We start from the raw sequence: 15,261 nt of genomic DNA, 5'->3' as shown, positions 1-15,261 counted from the left end.
ATGACACAAAAATAAGTGGGAAGGCAGGTATATAGTCTACAATGGGATATGTACAGGTCAGAAAAACTTGCACGTTGGTAGAAAGAATAAAGGGGCTGGTTTAGCACACTGGGCTAAATAGCTGGCTTGTAATGCAGAACAAGGCAGCAGCGCGGGTTCAATTCCCGTTCCGGGCTCCCCGAACAGGCGACGGCGGAATGTGGCGACTTGGGGATTTCACAGTAACTTAATTGAAGCCTATTTGTGACAATAATCGATGATTATTATAAAGGAGCTGAATGTTATTTAAATGGAGAAAGACTGCAGCCGAGATATTTGGGGATCCTCGCGTATTGCAAGTTCAGCAGGTAATTTGGAAGACAAATGAAATATTGACCGTGGGAATGGAGAATAAAAATAGCAAAGTCTTGCTGGAACTATTCAAGGCACTAGCTAGACCACACGTGGAATATGGTGAACAGTTTTGGTCAGGAGTTTAGAAGAATGAGAGGTGACCGTAGACATATGGGATTCTCAGGGGGCTTGACAGCATAGATGCGGAAAGGATGTGTCCACTTGTGGGAGAGTCTAGGACCAGGGGTCACCCATTTAAGACAGAGCTGAAGAGGCATTTCTGCTGAGAGTAATGAATCTGTGGAATTCTTTATCTCAGAGAGCTATAGAGGCTGGGTTGTTAAGGATGTTCAAGGCTGACAACAATCAAGGGTTATGGGAGAAAGTGGAAAAAATGGAGTTGAGGATTATCATAGAATTTACAGTGCAGAAGGAGGCCATTCGGCCCATCGAGTCTGCACCGGCTCTTGGAAAGAGCACCCTACCCAAGGTCAACACCTCCACCCTATCCCCATAACCTAGTAACCCCACCCAACACTAAGGGCAATTTTGGACACTAAGGGCAATTTATCATGGCCAATCCACTTAACCTGCACATCTTTGGACTGTGGGAGGAAACCGAAGCACCCGGAGGAAACCCACGCACACACGTGAGGATGTGCAGACTCCGCACAGACAGCGACCCAAGCCGGAATCGAACCTAGGACCCTGGAGCTGTGAAGCAATTGTGCTATCCACAATGCTACCATACCTGGTCACCCATGATCTCATTTGAATGGTGGCGCAGACTGGATGGACCGAGTGGCCTGCTTCTGCTCCTATGTCTTATGGTCACGTGGGTTGCAAAGTCTTGCCCTAAAGGGGCCACGCGACCACATTATTCCCCCCTTAAATCCTTCATTACATTATACAAAGTAAACCATGTACAAGCGCGATACACAAGGTCAAGAGGCAAAAGGGATAAACATTCAGAGTCAATCTGTCCGGGGACCTTGGAGCCCTCGCAGACTTCCTTGGTCCAGCAGCTGGCTCCATCATCTCCAGGGTAGTCCTGCAGAAGACCACAGTTCAGGAGACTCCACCTCTTCTATAGGGCTGTCCGCCTCACCAACTGCTACCCATGAGGAATTGAACGAAAGAAAAGAGCATTAGACTGGGATGACCAGTTAGAATAGTGCATTATGGACATTAATTTGGGTTGTAGGGAGTGAACAAAGAGATGGGCAAAGCATGGCGAGAGGGGGAGGGGTGGCTATAGGGATGCCACAAAGGATGCTGGGAGGCAGAGGCCCAGAGGAAGGAAAGGAATGTGTAATGAGCCTATCAGAACCAGTTAGATTATATGACCAAGTCAAGGAAAGGGCCTATCGGAATCTTGTATTCGTGTCTGTGGAACTTGATACTGCATGAATGTAAACTAAAGACCACATGTGTGTGGTATTATCAGGTATTGCAGTACCCGAGAGGCTGTAGACCATTGGGTAAACCTAGGAGTTTACCATTGGCTGTTTGGTATGTAGCTCCGCCCTGACAGGCGGGGTATAAGAACCGGTGCCGTACCAGCAACCCTCATTCTGTACCGAAGCTGCTGGGGAACAGTTCTAGTCTATTAAAGCCTTCAGTTATGTTACAACCTCGTCTTTGAGTTTAATTGATCGTGCATCAATTTAATAGACTACTCTTAAGCTGAAAGAATGGATCTCCGAATCAAGCCGGAGTGTCTACAACTCAGCCCCCATGCGGAGAACTCGGCGGCGATATTTAAGCACTGGCTGGCGTGATTTAAAGGCTACCTCGAGACGGCCGGAGGCACCCCCTCAGGAGAACAGAAACTGCATCTCCTGCACTCGAGAGTAAGCCCTGGAATCTTCACCCTCATCGAGGAGGCGGAGGACTATGATGCTGCGATCGAACTGTTAAAGGGACATTATATACGCCCTGTAAACCAGGTCTACGCACGTCACCTGCTTGCAACTAGACGGCAAAGCCCCAGGGAATCGCTGGAGGACTTCTACCTTGCGCTACTGGTGCTGGGCAGAAACTGTGGCTGCCCGCAAGTTTCAGGCAGCGAGCACACGGAACTTCTAATCCGGGGTGCCTTCGTAGCAGGTATGAGCTCCTCAGAGATCCGCCAAAGACTTAGAAAAGGACACCCTGGGACTGAGAGAGGCACGGGCCCTGGCATGGTCCATGGATGTTGCCTCCAGAAACGCTCAGTCCTAAGCGCCTGACCGCGCGGCAGCCCCCTGGGCTGCGTGGCATCCCGCAGCGGCAGCCCCACTGACCTTCCCAGTGTCCCCGCAGGCCTGCTCTGTAAGACGGCCCGCTAACTCCGTTGGGCCCCGCTGTTTCTTCTGCGGGCAGGTGAAGCATCCCCGCACGCGCTGCCCGGCCCGCACCTCCACCTGCAAAGGGTGCGGCAAGAAGGGCCATTTTGTGGGGGTCTGCCAAGCACGAGCTGTGGCCGCGGTCTCCAGTGACACCGGACCGCCATGGCAATCTTCCCCTCGGGCCCCAGGCGGCCAGTACTCACCGCCACCCCCCCTATCCTAGGGCCACGTCCGACCCACGGGTGCGGCCATCTTGCCCCTCGGACACCACGCTGGACGGATGGGCGCCGCCATTTTGTCCACCCCCACCGCCATTTTGTCCATCCCTGACCACCATGTGCGACGCCATCTTGGATGGGGCCCCAGGCCCCCAGCTTGGCTGACTACACGCTGCCCGATCACAACCCACAACTGCTCCGTCTAGCCTCGGTGACACTGGACCAAAATCGACCTCGGACACTCGCGACTGCAATGACGACGGTGTTCATCAACAGCCATGAGACGTTTTGCCTGATCGACTCAGAGCACGGAGAGCTTTATACACCCCAACACGGTAAGGCGCTGTTCACTTGTTACCCACCCTGTAAACCAAAGAATCTCCCTGGCCTCCGGGTCACACTCGGTGGAGATAAAGTGGTTCTGCCTAGCGAACCTCACTGTCCAAGGCAGGAAATTCAACAATTTCCGCCTTTATGTCCTGCCGCACCTCTGCGCGGCTACCCTCCTGGGGCTGGACTTCCAATGTAACTTGCAAAGCCTGACCTTTAAATTCAGCGGCCCTACACCCCCACTTACTGTCTGCGACCTCGCGACCCTCAAGGCCGACCCGCCTTCCCCGTTTGCGAACCTCACCCCGGATTGCAAACCTGTCGCCACCAGGAGCAGACGGTACAGTGCCCAGGACCGGACCTTCATCAGGTCAGAGGTCCAAAGGGTACGGAGGGAAGGGGTCATTGAAGCTAGCAACAGTCCCTGGAGAGCTCAAGTAGTGGTGGTGAAGACCGGGGAGAAACATAGGATAGTCATTGACTACAGTCAGACCATCAACAGGTTTACGCAGCTGGATGCGTACCCTCTCCCCCACATATCCGACCTGGTGAGCAGGATCGCGCAATACAAGGTCTTCTCCACGGTGGATCTCAAGTCCGCTTACCATCAGCTACCCCTCCGCACTAGAGACTGCAAGTACACTGCCTTCGAAACAGATGGGCGGCTCTAATAAATATGTATTTTTAAAAAAATTGATAAAGTTTTTTAACACAATTTTTCTCCCTTACAAACAATAACCCCCCCCCCACCCCGTAACAAAAAAAAACAAGAAATCTCGCAGAGCAAGATATATACATGGCAAAATGATATATTTACACAGCTTTGTACACTGGCCCTCACCCGTACGTGCTAGTTTCCCTAACCCTTCATGGGCTCTATCAATTTTTAAGGGTTCCCTTTGGTGTCACTAATGGGGTCGCGGTCTTCCAACGCGAGATGGACCAAACGGTTGATCAATACGGCTTCCGAGCAACGTTCCCGTATCAGGATAACATCACCATCTGCGGCCATGACCAGCAGGACCACGACACCAACCTCCGGAAATTTCTCCAGACTGCGAAAATCCTTAACTTAACGTATAATAAGGATAAATGCGTATTTAGCACCGACCGCCTAGCCATTCTCGGCTACGTAGTGCAAAATGGAGGTGTAGGCCCCGACCCTGAACGCATGCACCCCCTTATAGAGTTCCCCTCCCTCACTGCCCCAAGGCCCTGAAGCGCTGCCTCGGGTTTTTCAGTTATTACGCACAGTGGGTCCCCAACTACGCAAAGCCCGACCCCATTTCCAGTCCACAACCTTCCCCCTGTCGACGGAGGCCCGCCAGGCCTTCTGCCGCATCAAAGCAGACATTGCAAAGGCCACGATGCGCGCCATCGACGAGTCCCTCCCCTTCCAGGTCGAGAGTGATGCGTCCGACGTAGCTCTGGCTGCCACCCTCAACCAAGCAGGCAGACCCGTGGCCTTCTTCTCCCGTACCCTCCATGCTTCAGAAATTCACCATTCCTCGGTCGAAAAAGAGGCGCAAGCCATAGTAGAAGCTGTGCGACATTGGCGGCATTACCTGGCCGGCAGGAGCTTCACTCTCCTCACTGACCAACGGTCGGTGGCGTTCATGCTTGACAATGCACAGCAGGGCAAGATAAAGAACGACAAAATCTTATGGTGGAGGATAGAACTCTCCACCTACAACTACGAGATCTTGTACCGTCCTGGGAAGCTAAACGAGCCTTCCGATACCCTGTCCCGTGGCACGTGTGCCACCGCACACGTGGACTGCCTCCGAGCCCTCCTCGAGGACCTCTGCCACCCGGGGGTCACTCGTTTTTTCCACTTCATCAAGACCTGCAACCTGCCCTACTCCATCGAGGAGGTCAGGACAGTCACCAGGGACTGCCAAATCTGCGCGGAGTGCAAACCGCACTTCTACCGGCCAGAGAGGGCGCACCTGATAAAGGCTTCACGTCCCCTTGAACGCCTCAGCATGGACTTCAAAGGCCCCCTCCCCTCCACCGACCGCAACACGTATTTCCTGAACGTGATTGACGAGTACTCCCAGTTCTACTGGCCCTATGGTCCAGGACTCTCCCCGTCTCCCACTGGCAGGAAGTCCTCCCAGAGGCCCTCCACGCCATCCGGTTGCTGCTCTGTACAACTACCAATCAGACACCTCATGAACGTCTCCTTGTCTTCCCCAGGAAGTCCTCCTCCGGGACCTCGCTCCCAACCTGGCTAGCGACACCCGGACCCATCCTGCTTTGGAAGCACGTGCGGGCGCCTACGTGGCGATCCCTGACGGCCGGCAAGATATAGTCTCCCTCCGGGACCTGGCGCCCGCCGGACCCCCACAGCACCTCACTGGCTGGTCGGTCCTCCCGCCGCTCCTACCATAGCCATCCCACCCACCGACGCCCCCTACAGGCGCTCCCCTGTCGTGTCAACTGTTTGCCCCACCAGCGCCGTCTAGGGGTGAGGAAGCTGCCATGGAGGACGAAGCCACGCTCCCGGAGTCGCAGACGCCCGGACCGCTACCAGAATCATCACCGAGGCTCAGACGATCCAGGAGGACGACCAGGCCACCCGGCCGACTGATTGCTTCACTGTAACTGTAAATGAACACTGACTGTATATATCTTCCACGCTTGTAAATATTCTCGACAACCCTGTAAGGAGGTATCACGGTACCTCCATATCTGATCATACCATGTTAAATGCAATTGTAACCACTGGCCACCACCCCCTCCGGACTCCTTTTTAACAGGGGGTGAATGTGGTATTATCAGGTATTGTAGTACCCGAGAGGCTGAAGACCATTGGGTAAACTTAGGAGTTTACCATTGGCTGTTTAGTATGTAGCTCCGCCCTGACAGGCGGGGTATAAGAACCGGTGCCGTCCCAGCAGGCCTCATTCTGTACCAAAGCTTCTGGGGAACAGATTAAAGCCTTCAGTTATGTTACAACCTCGTCTTTGAGTTTAATTGATCGTGCATCAATGTGTTGCCTCCCTTTGTCTCACTCGCTCTGGGAGTTCCAAGAGACATGGGTCTCCTGCCTCCGTCAGAGGGAGTGTAAGCTTGCAAGCTATTTGAAAAAAACTAAAGGAATTTCTAAAGCTGAACTCAGCCTTTTGATTGAGACCAGACGGGACAGAAAGAACTAATTTCATCACCCAGACTGCTGACCCGGACATTCCCAGCTCCCGCTGGTCTGGAACAGCCACTGGAGAGCCGGCGGCACTAGTTGGACCCATCGGTTCTAGAATGGGGGTTACCATTTCCCAGTTTCTCACTAGGTTGACATGCTTCCGCACAGTCCTGCCATTGACATTTACCAATACGATACAGACCGGCTAACCAGAGTAGGTCCGAGCGACATTTTAAACATGAACTAGGTCACCCACCTGGAATGATCTGCCACCCTTTTGTGAAGTATGCTGATTTTTCTGGGAGGCCTGATTTGCCTCTACCCTCCTTGCCAAATTTGGAAATATCACGTCTAAATGAGTTTGGAGGGGACGGTCTAGAAGCATTTCAGCCGGTGTGACCCTCGTGGTGGCATTGGGGGGGGGGGGGGGGGGCAAGGGCCATGTTGTAGGACAATAGGAAGACAGACAGCCTATAGCTCAATAGCCAGTCTGTTTGCTTCCTCAGAATTTTTAAAAGTCTGCATAGACCTTTCCGCCAACCCAGTGGATGCAGGGTGATATGGAGCCATCCAGGTATGCCAAATTCCGTTTGCCTCAATTAAATGTTCGACGTCATTCCCAGTAATAAAGGGTGCTATTATCAGTCACAATGACCTCCGGCAGGCAGCGTAAGGCATCCACAGTGGCTGCCGAGGTTGTAACTCCCATTTCTTGTATGGATACCCATTTGGAATGAGCATCTACCAAGTTAAAGAACATCCTGCTCAAGAAAGGGCCTGCATAGTCGATGTGCACTCTGGTCCATAGACGATCCGGCCATTCCCAGGGGTGGAGATTGGCCGAAGGAGGTAACGATTGTGGAGTCTGGCAGGGGATGCATTGCCATACTACTTCAACAGCTTTATCAATTCCCGGCCACAAGAACTTTGAGTCAGAATCCCCAATTTTGTTTGACCCGGATGGGCGCTGTACAATTCTTGTAAGAGAGGTCCCCCTTGCTGGGGGTGAAATGATGGCTCGAGAGACGCATTACTCCATCCTCGCAGGTTAGGTTGTCCCTGCGGGTTAAGTATAGCCTCAGCTGTTTGGGTGCGTGCCAAACTGTTTGCATCATCCATTTCACTTTGGACAATACCGAATCTTGCTGGGTCCAATTTCATGTGCGTCTGGACGACACCAGCAAGGTGCCCAAGAAGTTCAGCGCCAAGATGATTTCTTGGGGTACTTTAAGCAAGGGGCGTCTACTCAATGCGTCCACATTGGAGATTTGAGTGCCAGGAAAATATAGCTGCAGGAAGCAATGTCCAATGTTGCAACCTGGAGGAGATAATTGTGGTATTGGCTTGACCTCTGACCCAATAGCAGCTTCTGGTCAGTCATTACTACAAATTGCCATTCGTAAACAGATTGGTGGAACTGACAGCTAATTTTCGATGTGGGCGTAATCTTGCTCAGCTTCTGAGAGTCCTCGAGGCAAAGGCGCCTGATTATGGGATAGAACTGCCCCTAGCCCGTATGGCGACATGTTGCATGTGACAACAACTGGCTCCCCCGGCTTGACATGAACTAAAATGTTCAAAGATTGCAGGACTCATTTTACAAACCTTCTCTTGCTACTCCATCCATTGCCAGCATTGGTGCTTCCTTAGCACCTCGTGGGGATGTTTGGAATGAACCTGCCCAAATAGTTCACCATTCCCAGGAAGGATTTCAGCTCAGCCTCATTCCCGGGACCTCTCGTATGACTTTCTCTTCGAGTGCCTGTAGACCTGGGGCATCCACCCGGAACCCCAAATTTCTTTGGCATCTGTAGGCTGACTGGTACATTTCTCACATTTAATGTGGACTCCCCCCCCCCCCCCCCCCCCCCCCGGAAACTCTTTATACCGTTTCAAAGCGTGACATGTGCTCTTAGTGAATAGCTTCGGTGGCTAAAACATCGTCTAGGTAGACCACCACTTTTGGGATACCCTGAAGGGGGTTTTCCATGGTGTGCTGGAAGATAGCGCAGGCTGAGCAAATGCCAAAAAGTAGCCTTGTGTACACAAGTAGGCCCTTATGTGTGTGATCCTAGCAAACATTTGAGACTCAGACTCTTTGTTTATTTACAACTGCGGTTACACGTGCCAGCTTGGAGTAGGGATCGGGTACCTGTCCACCTGGGTGGCCTGATTCACTGAGAGCTTGGTCAGCTTATTGTCCCTACATATTCTTATTGATTGGGAGTGTCATGGTGGTGGTGCAGTGGTTAGCGCTGCGGACCCGGATTCGATCCCAGCCCTGGGTCACTGTCCCTGTGGTTTGCACATTCTCCCCATGTCTGCGTGGGTCTCACCCCCACAACACAAACGTGCTGGGCAGGTGGATTGGCCACGCTAAAAAAAAAAAGTTGATTGGTCTGGCTTCAGCACGGGAACTATGGGGGATGCCCACTCGGAAAATTGCACTGTTTATTATTCCCAGTTCCTCTGATCGTTTTACGGAACGCATCCTCGTAACTTCGCAGGACATTTTGAAAATGCTGTTTTCAGTTTTTAAAGGTTTCCAGCCAATTTGGTTTTAATTCGCTGTAACCAGTTCCCTCCCCATCATGCTCGGTCTGTGCCCGTCTACGACACTCAAAGGCAGCTGGCCCTCTTGTTCTTTAAGCAACTGGCGGTCCCCATGTTTGTTGACAGCTTGGCTGTTGTGCGCCCCAAATTCAGGGTCTGACCCCCTTCTCGAGTATAATCAAATGTTTGCTTCCCACAACCGTATGCTCCCCACAACCGTAAGCCTGTATCAATCTCCATCTCCAATGGTTTTCCATTTCGTTTCAGAATTATTTCTATTGCGGCGGTCATATTTACTTTGCCGACATTCAGATGGCCCACTTTGTACTCCTCCTCAGAACTCTTCCCCAGTTGGATCATCGGTATCTGTGGATTGAGGCTGCTTTCTGTTTTGCATCAGCAACAGGCCTAGATTATGGCCTCTTTGATTGCATCAAAAACAGCCAAACACGTGACAATGGCAAGCTTCGTGGGGTGGTCTCCCCTGCATTGATACCAATCCACCTCTGTCTTGGGCTAACAACCCGTCTTGGGCTAACGATCCATTGTTTTCGGACTTCAATCCAGTCTCGTGGACTGTGCCTGGTTGATCTTGCCGCGTGCAGCCATATGGTCCCATTACTGATTCACTTCCCCTTCCTGCGCACTTTGGAGCTCAAATGCCCCTTTTCCGCCGCACCCGTTGCCTGAGCTATCTCAGCAGCTCTGTCCTTTCCGGCCAGGTGTCTTTGTATGCTGAGATTGTTAATTCCGCACACTTGCATAGCATACTGCACCAAACTCAATGCTCGGCCGTTTGGCAGAACCTGGCGTCGAAGCCGGATGTGGACTTTTCTGGGTCCCTAACGGTAGAGTTGAATTTGTACTGCTGTAGGATGATCAAGACCCTGGTGTTAAAATGTTCCTTGACCAACGGAATTAACCGCTAAGACTAATATCAAACTGTTTACTTGGTCACCAATGTGGTGACTCGAGACAATAACAGCCTTCCAGTAACAACGGGGTTATCTAGTTACAAAGGCAATTATAAACAGGCACAGAGCAATGATTGTTTGGTTTGGTCGCCCCTGTTTATAGGTCCACACTGTCAGAGCGCTGGTCCCAGGGCTTTCTCACTTTGGCCACCTTTGAAACCCATCTCTCATTTCATCTTCAGGCAACTTAGCCCCACGATATTCTCGCAAATCCACGCCTTCAAAAAGAACCTATTATTCCTTGGGGGTTAGTCGCCGCACCGATCCTTCTCCCACCATTGCTTAAGCCCAGTTATTTGCACACCTGTATGGACATACAAATTAGAAGCAGTAGGCTGCCATTCGGCCCCTCAAGCCTTCTCTTTCAATAAGACCTGGACTGATTAGATTGAGGCCTCAACTCCACATTCCCCCTACCCCCTATAAGCTGACTCCCTTCTTGGTCAAATATCTATCTACCTCAAAAATATTCATTGACCCTGCCTCGCCACTCTCTGGGAAAGAGAGTTCCAAAGATTCACAACCCTCTTAAGAGAAAAACGTTAAAACAGGAAACCTCTTATTTTTAAACTGTGTCCCCAAATTCTAGCCTCTTCCACAAAGTGAAACATCCTTTCAGCATCTACCCTGTCAAAGTCCCCCCAGGATCTTGTATGTTTCAGTATGATCACCTCTCATTCTCGGTTCACTTAACTCCACACTTCTTAGACCTCTTTCTGCCCCAATTCCCTGGTTATCTGGACTGTAACTTGTGCTTTCGGAAACCTGCCTCTTTGCACTTCCCATCCTGTCCAGTCTTCCGTCTGGCATAGTTGAGAGATGTTAGGGGCTGGTTTATCACAGTGAGCTAAACAGCTGGCTTGTAATGCAGAACAAGGTCAGCAGCACGGGTTCAATTCCCATACCGGCCTCCCCAAACAGGCGCCGGAATGTGGCGACTGGGGTTTTTTCCCAGTAACTTCATTGAAGCCTACTTGTGACAATAAGCAATTATTATTATTCCGCGAGATCCTGCCTCCAACTGTCCACAAATTCAGCTAAAACTAAAATGTAAAAGCTTCTCTACCGTACAAGGCCACAGTTGCTAAGCAACACCACATGCCACTACTGGCCTATTTATTTACTCTTTACACCATAGCCCTCTCTAAGCACATGAGAAACCCAGTTGGAACTTAACCAAACCTCACACATACCAGCAGGAATTAAACTATACGGTTTACCTTTCTAGGCACAGAAACATTAAATAAAACGCATTTGAAACTCTACCTTATTTCTAATGTTTCCCAATACAAATCTCTTAAACTTTCATTTTCCTAACATCCTTCAATCCAAGTCATTGATATAAATTGTAAATAGTTGAAGTCCCAGGATTGATCCCGGTGGCATTTGGCACGCCATATCTTGCCAACCCAAGAATGACCCATTTATACCTACTCTTGGTTTCAGTTAGGTAACCAATTCTCTTATTTTTATTTTGTGTACCAACCTTTGATGTGACACACTGTCAAATGCTTTCTGGAAAGCACATCCACAGGTTTCCTTTTATCCATGTCACTTGCTACTTCCTTAAAAAACTCCAATAGTCAAACATAATTTCCCTTTCACAAAACCATGTTAACTCTGCCTGATGGCATTGAGGTTTTCTAATGCCCCACTAAAATATTAGATTCCAGCAATTTCCTGTGACAGATGTTGAGCCAAATGGCCTATAGTTTCCTGCTTCTGTGCCTTTCTTGCATAAAGGAGTCGCATTCGCTATTTTCCAATCCAGTGGGACCTTCACAGAAACTTGGAAAATTAGAATCAATACATTCACTGTCTCAGCAGCCACTTCTTTTAAAACGCTAGTACGTGGGGCCTTAGCACACCTAAAACGCCTGGCTTTTTAAACTATAGCTCCTAGTCTTAGACTCTCCAGCCAGGGGAGATAGATATTAAATTCCCCTTAATTTCTTGAAATCTTCAATCAAATTATCACTTAAACTTCCACATTCCAGGTAAAACAACCCCTAGTTTATGCAGTCGCTCCTTGTTGCTTAATCCTTGAGAATCTAGGTGAGCGCAGCTCCAAGAACACTGAAGACACTATCCAGGACAAAACAGCTTGCTTTATTGATGCCCCATTATTCAACCTTCACTCCTTCCACCCACCAGCACACAATGGCAAGTGTGTACGATCTACAAGATGCACTGCAGCAACTCGCCAAGGCTCCTTCGATAACACCCTCCCAAACTCCCTAGGTCAAGGGCAGCAGATGCAAGGGAACACCACTGCCTGCAAATCCTCCCCCCCCCCCCCCCCCCCAAACACAACATCCTGACTTGGAACTATATTGGGCACTGCATCACCCTCACTGGGTCAAATCTGGAAATACCTTCCTGACAACACTGTGGCTGTGGAAGTACCTTCCTGACAACACTGTGGGTGTACCTACACGTGGGCTGCAGCGGTTCAAGGTCATCGCCTTCTCAAGGGCAATTAGGGATGGACAATAAATGCTGGCCGGGCCATGGTCACCCACATTCTATGAATGAGTTTAAAGTACCATTCTGTCAAATCTATATACACACAGAAACAAAATGTTCCATAGAATTCCTACAATGCAAGTGCAGGAGGTCCTATGGCCCATCGAATCTGCACCAACCCTCTGAACAAACTCTCTTTGGGCCACTTGCATGGTCTATCCGCGCAAGCTTGTGCATTGATCATGGCCAATTCACCTAACAGCAAGTCTTTTGGGACTTGTGGGAGGAAACCGTAGCACCCGGAGGAAGCCCACACAGACACGGGGAGAACGTGCAGACTCCGCAAAGACAGTGACCCAGCGGGGAATCGAACCTGGGACCCTGGCGCTGTGAAGCAACGGTGCTAACCACTGGTGAATAACCCTGTCTCGTACAGGTTGCCCGATACACACACACTTGGACAAAGTGCACAGTGAGTGTGCTATCACACACGGCGAAAAAGAATAGCAAGGGCCACGAGGAATTTTAAGAGGGGATGAGGAAAAGGCTCAACAGTGTGTTTTATTGTGGTTCAGAGGGAATGGGGGGGGGGGGGGGGGGTGAGAGAGGCCGGGGAGCCAGGCAGGCGGGGGGCGGCCAGGCGGGGGGCGGCCAGGCGGGGGGCAGCCAGGCAGGGTGCAGCCAGGCAGGCGGGTGCAGCCAGGCAGGCGGGGGCAGCCAGGCAGGCTGGGGGGGGGGGGGGGGGGCAGTCAGGCAGGCGGGGGGGGCAGTCAGGCAGGCGGGGGGGGGGGCAGCCAGGCAGGCGGGGGGGGGGGGGGCAGCCAGGCAGGCGAGGGGGGGGAGGCAGCCAGGCAGGCGGGGGGGGGGGGGGGGGGGGCAAGCCAGGCAGGCGGGGGGGGGGGGGCAGCCAGGCAGGCGGGGGGGGGGGGGCCAGCCAGGCAGGCGGGGGGGGGGCCAGCCAGGCAGGCGGGGGGGGCAGCCAGGCAGGCGGGGGGGGGGGGGCGGCCGGGGGGGGGGGGGGGGGCAGCCAGGCCCGGGGGGGGGGGGGGGGGGGGGCAGCCAGGCCCGGGGGGGGGGGGGGGGCAGCCAGGCCCGGGGGGGGGGGGGGGCAGCCAGGCCCGGGGGGGGGGGGGGGGCAGCCAGGCCCGGGGGGGGGGGGGGGCAGCCAGGCCCGGGGGGGGGGGGGGCAGCCAGGCCCGGGGGGGGGGGGGCAGCCAGGCCCGGGGGGGGGGGGGGGGCAGCCAGGCCCGGGGGGGGGGGGGGGGGCAGCCAGGCCCGGGGGGGGGGGGGGGCAGCCAGGCCCGGGGGGGGGGGGCAGCCAGGCCCGGGGGGGGGGGGGCAGCCAGGCCCGGGGGGGGGGGGGGGGGCAGCCAGGCCCGGGGGGGGGGGGGGCAGCCAGGCCCGGGGGGGGGGGGGGCAGCCAGGCCCGGGGGGGGGGGGGGCAGCCAGGCCCGGGGGGGGGGGGGGCAGCCAGGCCCGGGGGGGGGGGGGCGCCAGGCCCGGGGGGGGGGGTGCAGCCGGGGGGGGGCAGCCAGGCCCGGGGGGGGGGGGGCAGCCAGGCCCGGGGGGGGGGGGGGGGGGCAGCCAGGCCCGGGGGGGGGGGGGGGCAGCCAGGCCCGGGGGGGGGGGGGGGCGCCAGGCCCGGGGGGGGGGGGGGCAGCCGGGGGGGGGCAGCCAGGCCCGGGGGGGGGGGGGGGCAGCCAGGCCCGGGGGGGGGCAGCCAGGCCCGGGGGGGGGGGGGGCGCCAGGCCCGGGGGGGGGGGGCGCCAGGCCCGGGGGGGGGGGGGCGCCAGGCCCGGGGGGGGGGGGGGGGGGCAGCCAGGCCCGGGGGGGGGGGGGGGGCGCCAGGCGGGGGGCTGCGCGGCCCATTGTCAGTGAGGCCAGCCGGCCGGCGCCATGTTGAGCGGAGCGGCCCCTCTGCCGATGCCCCCGGGCCGGAGCCGCGGGCCTCACTCACTCCCTCACTCTGACCCCCTCACTGCCGCCTCCCTCACTCACTCACTCTCCCGCTGCATTTACTTACTTCCTGTTTTGAGGTCCGGGCACTTTGACAACGTCCGAGAGACCAGGATGACAAAATACCAGGATGGAGAGAGATAGAGACTCCCAGCAGGCCCTGCGCCTGCCCCGCCGGAAACCCAAACACCTCACATCCGGCCCGGCTACCCTGGCAACGGAGCCCGCACCGCCCGGAGCCTGAACCATCCCGCACCGAGCCTGCCCCTGGCCCGCACCCCGGCCCGAGCCTGCCCCTGGCCCGCACCCCGGCCCGAGCCTGCCCCTGGTCCGCACCAACGCCGCCCCTGCGCCGCTCGGCGTTTGCAGCGTCTTTCCCGCACACCCAGAGCAAAAATCAAATTACTGCCGCGGTGGCAAACACCAGCGAAGGCCGCCCGGGATGTGTGGAGAGTGAGGGAGAGTTTCTCATTGACGGCAAAGACCGGCATGGGAATGTATCACTGTCACCGGGGCAACATCCTGGAACCCCCTTGCGAACAGCACAGTGCGTGTACCTACACCTCCGCCACTGCGGTTCAAGAGGCAGCTCACCCCCTCCAGGGCAACTAGTGATGGGCAATAAATGCTGGGTTGCCAGTGACGCTCACATCCCACAAATGATTTAAAAATATATACTGTGCACTCTCGCCAGCTCGGACAGTGTCTATGGTGAGGGACAGGAACAAAGGTCCAGGGTCTGCATCACTCTCTGTCAAAGACCGGGGTCCGGCTCACTCTGTCCATGTCCAGGTTCCGCCTCACTCTGTCAAAGACCGGGACTGCCTCACTCTCTGTTAAAGACTGGGGTCTGGCTCGCTCTCTGTCAAAGACCGGGGTCCGGCTCCCTTTCTGTCAAAGACCGGGGTCCGGCTCACTCTCTGTCAAAGACCGGGGTCCGGCTCACTCTCTGTCAA

General features: G+C 54.6%; 1 protein-coding gene across 3 annotated transcripts in view; it reads right to left on the bottom strand.

Annotated features, from left to right (window-relative positions):
• Positions 1-14,474, bottom strand: part of dmtf1 (cyclin D binding myb-like transcription factor 1) — a 72,983-nt gene extending 58,509 nt beyond the window's left edge. Inside the window, exon 1 of one of the 3 annotated variants that reach the window (XR_011934011.1) lies at positions 14,373-14,474. The gene's annotated coding sequence lies outside the window, so the exon portion shown is untranslated. Of the gene's footprint in view, positions 1-7,961; positions 8,107-14,372 lie in introns of those variants that run through there. The other 2 variants (XM_072470948.1, XM_072470946.1) reach the window with 2 other exon arrangements.
• Positions 14,475-15,261: the final 787 nt, after the last annotated feature.

The sequence above is a fragment of the Scyliorhinus torazame genome, chromosome 13, assembly GCF_047496885.1.
Source record: "Scyliorhinus torazame isolate Kashiwa2021f chromosome 13, sScyTor2.1, whole genome shotgun sequence".
Lineage (NCBI taxonomy): Eukaryota > Metazoa > Chordata > Chondrichthyes > Carcharhiniformes > Scyliorhinidae > Scyliorhinus > Scyliorhinus torazame.
This window is presented reverse-complemented; position numbering and strand designations above follow the sequence as displayed.